Genomic DNA, 10,761 nt, shown 5'->3' on the forward strand with positions numbered 1-10,761 from the left:
AATAACCCTTATCTTCAATATATTTTCCTCCTATTTCCTCACATATTCCTTATTCACTCTTCTACAATTTATTGGCCCTAGAAACCCAAACCTCCTTTCTTTTGTCAAGTTACTTCTCCACAATTCATTATTCTTTCTTAAAATGGTATATAAGCTCCCAAATCTAACTGCTTCCTTGGGTTTTCACTTCTTTTCTATGAAGTCTCCATGCACATAAAAATATTAAAGTCAATAAAAATTGTATGCCTTTTCTCCTGTTATTCTGGTTTTTGTCAATTTAATTTGCAGACCTCAGTTACTCAATGTAAGAGAGTAGAGAAATAGTTTCTCCTCCTTACACCACTCACAAGAAAAAAAAAATTGCAAAAATACCATTTTTACTTATATTGATCAAGATAAAAATAACTTTGATAATACACTGAATTAGTGAAAAAGTACAAAGCAGGTAGATCCAGTTGGAAATAACTTCAATAAAAACACAGGACCATCTCTCTTGAAATTAAAAATGAACATGATACAAATGAAATTATGTACAAAACAGAAACAGACTCACAGATATTGAAAACAAACTTATGGTTACCAAAGGGGAAAGGGTGGGTGGAGGGATAAATTTGGAATAAGGGATTAACAGATACACACTACTATATATAAAACAGATAAACAACAAGGACCTACTGCATAGCACAGGGAACAGTATTCCATATCTTATAATAACCTATAATGGAAAAGAATCTGTAAAAGATAGGTAGATATGTATAACTGAATCACTTTGCTGTACACCTGAAACATTTTAAACCAACTATACTTCAATAAAAAAAAAAATTTTAAATAAACACACTCATTTTCCCAGCAATGCTACTCTTAGAAATTGCTCCTACAAATAAACATGTACATATTTAAATTAATCATTTATGAGAATATTCATTGAAGTATTGTTTGTAACACAAAAATGTTTAGTAGGGAGAAAGCTAAATAAATAATGGGAAAACTCTTCATACAATGGGATTAGACGCAGTCATTTAAAAAAGTTATTAAGCTCAAAACTGACTGATAAGGCGTGATTCTTAGGATACATTTTAAGTGAAAAAAAATCAAGATTGTGTGTAAAGAAAAAACGGAATATATACATGTGTGCTCATATATGCATAGGCACAGTATCAATATATCCCTGGAAGGGTCCACTACAACTAGTAAAAGTGGTTGCTGCCATTGAGGAAACCGAGTACCTGGGGGATAAGGTAAGATATTTTGAATTTTGAATTATGCATTTCCTATTCAGAAAATAAAATTTAGAATATACCACATATGCTAACGTGTATTGTAAATCTTTAGGTGGGGTTTCTGAAATGTATTGAACCACAGAGCCATTTTTTAGTGAATATATAGTGGAAACCGTCACCTCTTTTCAACGTCTTCTGCAGTAAGAAATGATCTTTCCTTTCTTTTTGCAGTCATCATATGGTACGCGCTGTGGCAGCACTTAGAAAGTAAGACTTGGATTATACTCACCTACACTCGTGTTTGCTCCACCCCCTTTAGATCACAAGGTCCTTGAAGTCATTCCTTGTTCCTTATTCATCTTATTCATTACCAGCATTCATCATAGTGCCAACATACAGGAATTTGTTGAAGTGACACATCCCTTACCCTTATGTTTTGCATTGGAAGGAACACTCCTGGGAGAGGGCACGGGGGTGGCAGAAACAGGGACATATGGCATGGCTCAGTTAGGCATGGGTTGCCCATTCATCCAGAAGAAATCTGACTGCCCAGTCCCCTTGGTTACCCTGACTGGTCACTTGACTATTCAGCAGCCCTTGTTATTGTAATCCCTCAGATGGCCATCTGCTCTGCTCCGTGGGAGAGCCGGCCCCAGGGAGAAGTGCTCAGCTGCCCTGCATCCTCAAATCAGGTCAATTACACCACTGCTGCTTAATTGCTCATGACGGCTTGGCTATTGTGTATGAAGCATCAGTAATTTCCAGTTCATTGTGGCTAAAGAAGGTTTCAACCTGTCCCCCAGGGTCCCTGGCACCACTCAGCCTGTACCTGTTGCACAGTATGTTGGGTTCCATTTCACACCCTATCAGCCACTGAATTTCAAGCTAAAGTCTAGGGTAAAATAAAACCACACCACAAAGGACAGGGCAAGAAGAATGTCTTGTAAAGACAGTGATTCATTTTCAGTGAAAAGGAGCAGGGAGATTCATTTTCAGTGAAAAGGAGCAGGGAGAGCATAACCCTAACAACAGCCCTAATTAGTCCTTTGAGCAGCAAGTAGCCTGCAGCACTGAGCACAGGTGGTGGTGGTGGTGATGGGGGTTACTGCTGTTTCATCTGAGGAATGACTGGTCCCACAGGTGATTGAGGTGAATAACTTACTGGGCCAAATTTAGGGGTTTTCATAAAGTTTCAGATAAGTGAAACTATCCTTCCAAAACTTCTCATTTGAGAAACTCTTGTGCTCATTTATCATCTTGCCCTGGTATAAATGAATAATCTTGCAAACTCACTACACTGTGAACAGTTGGGTTCCTTTCATCTGATAGTGAACAAAGAAAAAGTTGATGGAAACTTCCCAACTAGCACATTTGAAAAGACTGGATTTGTAACAAAAAAACAAACTCTTCTAGCTGTTAGTGATACTAAGAAATTTAAAAGTTAAGTTTCTCATTTCTCTCGTGTTCTCCTCTCTCTCTCCATTTGATTATATATAATATTCAGAAATAACTGCATACTAGAATATATCTCCAAGGTCACGGATTCATTGATACCGTATTTGATAAAGATACTAACAAAGAGTGGATGTCCTGTCAACTTTACTTTCTCAGTTTTCAGACAACTGTACTTGGAGTTCAGATTTATATAGATGCTGCTTCCAACATGGCATCACACTAAGCCAAAATGCCAGCCTTTTGCTGTCAACTCACAATATTGTAGCTAACTATTTTAAATCCAACATTCTTTCTTGGAATTATTTCAAGGAGTTATCCAACTAAAAGTAAACTTCAAGAATATCTTGCCAAAAAAAACCTTCCCTTTCAAACTAAGGAATCCAGATAGGTTAGATGTATTTCCAAGTCACATGGCTAAACAGTGGTGATCACAGATCCAGTACCCAGGTCTCCTGCATCCTAGGGAGGCACCTGTGGGCCTCATGGAGCGTCCACTTGCCTAAGAGATCCTCCCTCCTTCTCTCTCTCTACACAAGCACACATGCAGGATATTTTAGTATTTTCCTTACCGAATGAAACTGTGCCACTTGAATTAAAATAATCAAAATCAGGTCCTTCTTTTCTTTTCTCCTGAATGTCACTTGGAGACTATAATAGAATGTGATAACTTTGAAAAGTATTTCATTCAAAGGAATTGTGAAAACCCACTTCCCAGTTCTTAACATATGAAATGCCATCTAGGGTTAAAACATGTTTTGCAGAAAATTCAGATGAGAACTGTAGAATCATTGGCTTATAAAGGCTAAATGCCCCCCATTAAAGGTGAGATTACATTTAAATTATCCTCTGCAGAAAGAAAGTTAGCATATCCTGATGGATATTCAGAAAGAAGAGCCCACAACACCTCCTGGTGACCCGTCTCCCCAGTAATGTTGCAGAGAGAATTCAGGGCTAGAAGTCAGAAGACTGAGTTTTAGTCAGACTTGCTCCTCACTTGCTCCTCAGTTGAAGAGTGGCCCTGAACAAAGAGCCTTTCCAGCCCTCATCTGTCAAGGAGGGCAGGTCCTTCCAAATTCTGCCTCTCTGAGTCATTTGGTTGCATGGCCATTACTCCTTCACCTAATTTTTTTATGATGCTTTTAGCACTCTTACACAGAGAGTAGGTACATGTCCAAATAAATAAATAAAGGCTGTAGGTTGTGACACTAAAGTAAGGAATGGGTCATGTATCGTTTGTCTGTTTTTTAATTTTTATTTATTATTTATTTTTGGCTGTGTTGGGTCTTCGTTTCTGTGCGAGGGCTTTCTCTAGTTGCGGCAGGCGGGGGCCACTCTTCATCGCGGTGCGTGGGCCTCTCACTATCGCGGCCTCTCTTGTTGCAGAGCACAGGCTCCAGACGCGCAGGCTCAGTAGTTGTGGCTCACGGGCCCAGCTGCTCCGCGGCATGTGGGATCTTCCCAGACCAGGGCTCGAACCTCTGTCCCCTGCATTGGCAGGCAGATTCTCAACCACTGCGCCACAAGGGAAGCCCTATTGTTTGTTTTTTAAAAAAAATCATTCCAGGGACTTCCCTGGCGGTCCAGTGGTTGAGACTCCTCACTACCAATGCAGGGGGCACGGGTTCAATCCCTGGTCAGGGAACTGAGATCCCACAGGCTGCACAGCATGGCCAAAAAAATAAATAAATTTTTAAAAATAAAAATTAAAAAAATTAAAAAATCATTCCAGCAGTTATCTTCAAGATGAGCATTCCCCCTTTTTAAGCAATTATCTTAAGAAGATATTTGGCCTCAAGTCAGTTTATATGGCACACACAAAATTTCACACCATTACCTTAGAACCTCCTTTCATTTTTTTAAGAGTAATGGTTTTGTCTACATCACTCAATTTATTTGCCAGATTGACCACAGATAACTTATGATCATTCCTCCAAATCAGAATACCACGAAGGATGAAGGTGTGCCATCACTGGAGGTACAACAAATAGTGGCCTCAGTCTTCAAATACAGTCATAAAAGGACAGAAGAAATTCTTTAAGTAATAGTAGCAAGAGCTGAAGAGGAATATAGCCTCCCAGGGAAAGGATGCTGAAAGGAACCTCACTCACTTGAATGTCTGAATATTAATATGCTTTAAAAATCAGTAACATGGCACAGAATAGAAAGCTCAGGAATAAACCCTCACATATGAAGGGCTTCAGAACATGCCACCCCAAAATATGCCACTTCGGCATACTGATTACTTTGAGTGGAAGGTGCTTGAGAAGCAGCGGAGGCAAGAAGGGCTCTCTGACCTCCCCCTTTCTACCTAAAAGCAGATCATAAAATTTCCCATGAGAAAGGTACTGTCTCTGTACCAGGAAGAGAAGGATGTGCTTATTACCAGAGAATGAAAGCCAATGCTGAAATGGACGTGTATGAAAAACTAATCTTCCATTAGTTTCCCCATATATTTCCTAGTCACTGTCTCACAATTTACTGCCCATAACTCAAATCCCTTTGTCTTGTCACATCCCCACAATTTATTGCTCTTTATTTTTAAAAGTATATATAAGCTTTAGACCTAACAGCTTCTTTGGGTCTTCCTTTTCCTTTTAAAGACACCCATTACACATAAAAACATTCAATAAAATGTGTATGCTTTTCTCCTATGAATCTGTCTTATGTCAGTTTAATTCTTAGGCACAGCCACAGAACCTAATAGGGTAGAATAAAATTCTTCCTCCCCTACACATATATGGCCAAGTGATTTTCAACAAGGATACCAACACAAATGGGAAATGGACGGTTTTTCCAACAAATAGTGCTGGGAAAAATGGATATCCACGTGCAAGAGAATGAAATTAGATCTTTTCTTTACCATATGCAAAATTTAACTCAAAATGGATCAAAGACCTAAATGTAAGAGAAAAAAACTCATACAACTCCCAAAAGAAACCATAAGGAAAAAGCACGACATTGGATTTGGCAATGGTTTCTTAGATATGACACCAAAATCACAGGCAACACAAGAAAAAAATAGAAAAACTGAACTTAGCCAAAATTAAAAACATCTGTGCATCAAAGGACACTATCAAGAGAGTGAATAGGCAACCCACAGAATGGGAGAAAATATTTGCTAATCATATATTTGATAAGGAGTTACTATCCAGATTATATAAAGAACTCCTACAACTTAACAACAAGAAAATCAAACAACCTGATTTTAAAAATTGGCAATGGACTTGAATAGACATTTCTCTAAAGAAGATATACAAGTAGCCAATAAACACATGAAAAGATGCTCAACATTACTAATCATTAGGGAAATGAAAATCAAAACCACAATGAGATACCACGTCACACCCATTAAAATGGCTATTATCAAAAAAAAACAGAAAATAACAAGTGTTAGTGAGGGTGTAGAGGAATCAGAATGCTTGGGCATTGCTGGTGGGAATGTAAACTGGTGCAGCTATTTTGGCAAACAGTATGATGGTTTCTCAAAAAGTTAAACACAGAATTACCATGTAAACCAACAACTTCACTTCTGGGTATACACTCAAGAAAACTGAAAGCAGAGACTCAGACATTTATACACCAATATTCACAGCAGCATTATTCACAATAATCGAAAAGTAGAAATAATACAAATGTCCATCAATAGATGGATAAATAAAATGTGGTATATACGTGCAGTGGAATATCATTCAGCCTTGAAAAGGAATGAAATTCCAATACAGGCTGCACCTAATAAACAGTATGCTAAGTGAAATAAGCCAGACATAAAAGGACAGATGTTGTATGATTTCACTTATATGAGGTACATAGAGTAGTCAAATTCATAGAGATACAAAGTAGAATAGTGGATACCAGGGGTTGAGAGAAGGAAAGAATGGGAAGTTATTGTTTAATGAGTAGAGAGTTTCAGCTTCAGAATGATGAAAAAGTTCTAGAGATGGATACTGATAATGACTACACAACAACGTCAATGTACTTAATGCTACTAACTTGCATACTAAAAATGGTTAAAATAGTAAATCTTGGGCTTCCCTGGTGGCGCAGTGGTAGAGAATCTGCCTGCCAATGCAGGGGACACGGGTTCGAGCCCTGGTCTGGGAAGATCCTACATGCCGCAGAGCAGCTGGGCCTGTGAGCCACAATTACTGAGCCTGCACGTCTGGAGCCTGTGCTCCCCAACAAGAGAGGCCACGATAATGAGAGGCCCGCGCACCGCGATGAAGAGTGGCCCCCGCTTGCCACAACTAGAGAAAGCCCTCGCGCAGAAACGAAGACCCAACACAGCCATAAATAAATACATAAATAAATAAAGCATGACACAAATTAAGCAATGTGAATACCATCAAGCTTTTAAAAAAAAAAAAGAAAGCCTTCAGCAACTCCTTCAGAAGAGGGACAAAGTGAACCTTAACTAGAGCAGTAGAATGAAAAAAAAAAAAAAGTGTCAGAAGAGAGGCAGGAGGCACTTAAAAAAAAAAAAAAGTAAATCTTATGTCTATTTCACCACTAAAATCACTAGCATGACTTTGAGGTACATGTCTACTGTAGAGGTGGCCCAAATCACCCATCAAGAAAGAACTTGCTATTCAGCTGCAAGGAGTGCAGGTGATTGAGAGCCTCCAGCTGTTAACACCTTCAGGAGGCATCTCAGCTTTCAAACTGAGACCACACTCTCCCCAGACAACCTCCAGCCAATGACTAAGCAAGCAGGGCTGCAGGACCTGGCAATTTCTGCCCAACACAGGAGTCCTTATGGGTAATCTTAGCTCTAGAGCTCCTGTAGGGTTGGCTATTTTTTTTTTTAACATCTTTATTGGAGTATAATTGCTTTACAATGTTGTGTTAGTTTCTGCTGTATAACAAAGAGAATCAGCTATATGTATACATATATCCCCAGATCCTCTCCCTCTTGCGTCTCCCTCCCACCCTCCCTATCCCATCCCTCTAGGTTTGTCAGACCTGCAACATGGTCTGTAGGTTTTCCCTGCCCAATCCTGCTTTGTCCCCTTTTTTCTATTTCACAGTCACTAATCCCCAATAAACCTCCTGCCCTCCTAACTCAGTCTCAGTGTCTGATTCCTGGAGGATCTGAATGTCAGAGCTGTTACCAGGAGTGACCCCAGAAAGCTGGCAGTAACCTGGGATTTGGGGAACAGATCACTCACTGTCCAGCTGACAATGAGGACTTCATCCCAGGTGGCATGTGGGACACAAATAGTTCGCGGCATTACGTGGAGGTCCAGTTGCTAAAACTTTCACTGGTGGTAACTTGAGAGAATGTTCTGGTGGAGCAAAATACTCTGATGAAATGAAGCATAAATAATGATGTAGGAAGTTGTTCGTTATCTCCTATTTAATAAAAATTTCAGGTTATAAACTGGATTATCCCATAATTATTTTTAAAAGTATATACATGCATATTCATAAATGCCATAAAAAATATACCAAAAGAGTAATAATTGTTATATCTTAGTGTGATTATGAGTTTATTTTTTTCTTCTACTATAAATTGTATTATTAGTAAAATGATAAAAATGCCTTCAGGTTTTTAAAAAGAAAAAGAAACTTCATGATCCAAACCAGTTGTTATAGCACTTTAGAGAATAGAAAATGTGTCTATTGCCCCCATTATCTACTCTCAAAGAGATATTTAAATGTAGTATCTCATATCAGCAAAGTGAATTTTTAATATTAAAAAAAAGTAAGACAGTGAATTATCGAATTTGAAAATTGGGTATTGAGTGTTCAGAAGTGCTGTTTAGGAATAAAGACACAGATGTAGAGAATGGACTTGAGAACACGGGGAGGGGGAAGGGTAAGCTGGGATGAAGTGAGAGAGTAGCATGGACATATATACACTACCAAATGTGAAATAGATAGCTAGTGGGAAGCACCTGCATAGCACAGGGAGATCAGCTCGTGCTTTGTGACCACCTAGAGGGGTGGGATAGGGAGGGTAGGGAGGGAGATGCAAGAGGGAGGAGATATGGGGATATATACATATGTATACATATAGCTGATTCACTTTGTTATACAGCAGAAACTAACACAACAATGTAAAGCAATTATACTCCAATAAAGATGTTAAAAAAAAAAAAAGTGCTGTTTAGAACAAAGAACCAGCCTCCTTCATCTAGTAATTATATTATTTGTTCTCATAGTGGTAACTCTCAATATTTTTCTCAATATTACTCCTATATGAAACAGAAAAAATGTCCCTAGTAGGTAACCAAAAATTTGTGGTTGTTATTTCCATTTAAAAATGGCACCTAGCAGATCTTGACATCGCTTCCTCTGAGTTAGATGCTAAGGTATCTATGTAGAAAAAGGGACTACTTAAAACAAAATAAAATGTTAATTATATCTTCATGGTGTTGTTTAACATGTTCCCATATCCCCTGTGTTTCTAGAAAGCTAGTAATTGGATCTCGAGGCTTGAGCATATTCAAGTTGAATATTTTTAGTAAGAATACTTCAAAGTTGCATTGTAGATTTGATTTGCATTTCTCTAATAACTAGCAATGTTGAGCATCTTTTCATGTGCCTGTTAGCTGCCTGTATGTCTTCTTTGGAAAAATGTATATTCAGGTCTATAATGAGATACCACCTCACACCTGTCAGAATGGCTATCATCAAAAAATCTACAAATAACAAATGTTGGCAAGGATGTGGAGAAAAGGGAACCCTTGTACACTGTTGGTGGGATTGTAAATTGGTGCAGCTACTATGGAAAACAGTATGGAGGTTCCTCAAAAAACTAAAAATAGAACTACCATATGAAGCAATTCCACTCCTGGGTTTCCAAAAACACACCCCGAAACACTAGCTCAAAAAAATACACGCACCCTGATATTCATAGCAGCATTGTTTACAATAGTCAAGATGTGGAAGCCACCCAAGTGTCCATCAACAGATGAATGGAGAAAGAAGATGTGACATAGATAGATATATAATGGCAGCCATAAGAAAAGAATGTAATTCTGCCCTTTGCAACTATGTGAATGGACCTAGAGAGTATTATGTTTAGTGAAGTAAGTCAGAGAAAGACAAGTACTATATGTTATCACTTATATGTGGAATCTAAAAAGTAAAACAAACAAATATATATAACAAAACAGAAACAGACTTACAGATATAGAAAACAAACTGGTAGATACCAGTGGGGAGACGGAACAGGGAGGGGCAAGAAAGGTGTACGGGATTAAGAGATACAAACTACTATGTATACAATAGATAAGCAACAAGGATATATTATACAGCACAGGGAAATATAGCCATTATTTTCTAATTACTTTAAATGGAGTATAATCTATAAAAATATTGAATCATTATGCTCTACACTAATATAATATTGTAAATCAACTATATTTCAATTTTAAAAAAAAGTTGTGTAGTAGAATCCCATCATGAGGTACGTAATGTTTGGTTGTCTCTTTCCTTCATGTTAAGATTGATAGGGGGTTTATATATATTACAGCCATAGCCTCCCTTAAAAAGTTCCCAATCAGCTCTTTACCTAGTAGTCTTAGCAGCCATTGAAAATATTCCCATTACTCATTATGTTAGGGGTTACAAGATGGCATATTTTAATTCTGTCATTCTTTCTTCTTTGATTAGCTCTAATGCATATATAAAGAAAGACTTTATCTCATCAACTGTTTGTTTCCACTTAAGTGAAGTAACAGGAAGGCCAGGACAAATATTTGATTTTGAGGCAAGAGCACTGTCCCCAAAATCTTTAGTCAGACTTGTCCAAGAGTACAAATGAGCCAGCTCCTAAGAATGCCCAGAATACTTGAAAGGGAATGGGTCCTGGGATAGAGAGTTGGGGGGAAGGGGGCAGGAGGGGTGTAAGATGAACAACTGGAGTTTGCTGAAACAGGGAACACATCCTAGTGAAATTTAAATAACTATTGTTAAAATGATCCAATTAATATCCACAGGCTCATGATGCATGGGAAAATTCAAGTTACATTAGATTTTAGTACAATATCAAATTAATGAGGAAGAGAAAGATTATGTGTTAAATTAGACTGGGACAGTTAAAATTCTTTATTAAAATAGAGTGGGACAATCGCAAAATTAT

This window comes from Balaenoptera musculus, chromosome 6 (assembly GCF_009873245.2).
Source record: "Balaenoptera musculus isolate JJ_BM4_2016_0621 chromosome 6, mBalMus1.pri.v3, whole genome shotgun sequence".
NCBI classification, from domain to species: domain Eukaryota; kingdom Metazoa; phylum Chordata; class Mammalia; order Artiodactyla; family Balaenopteridae; genus Balaenoptera; species Balaenoptera musculus.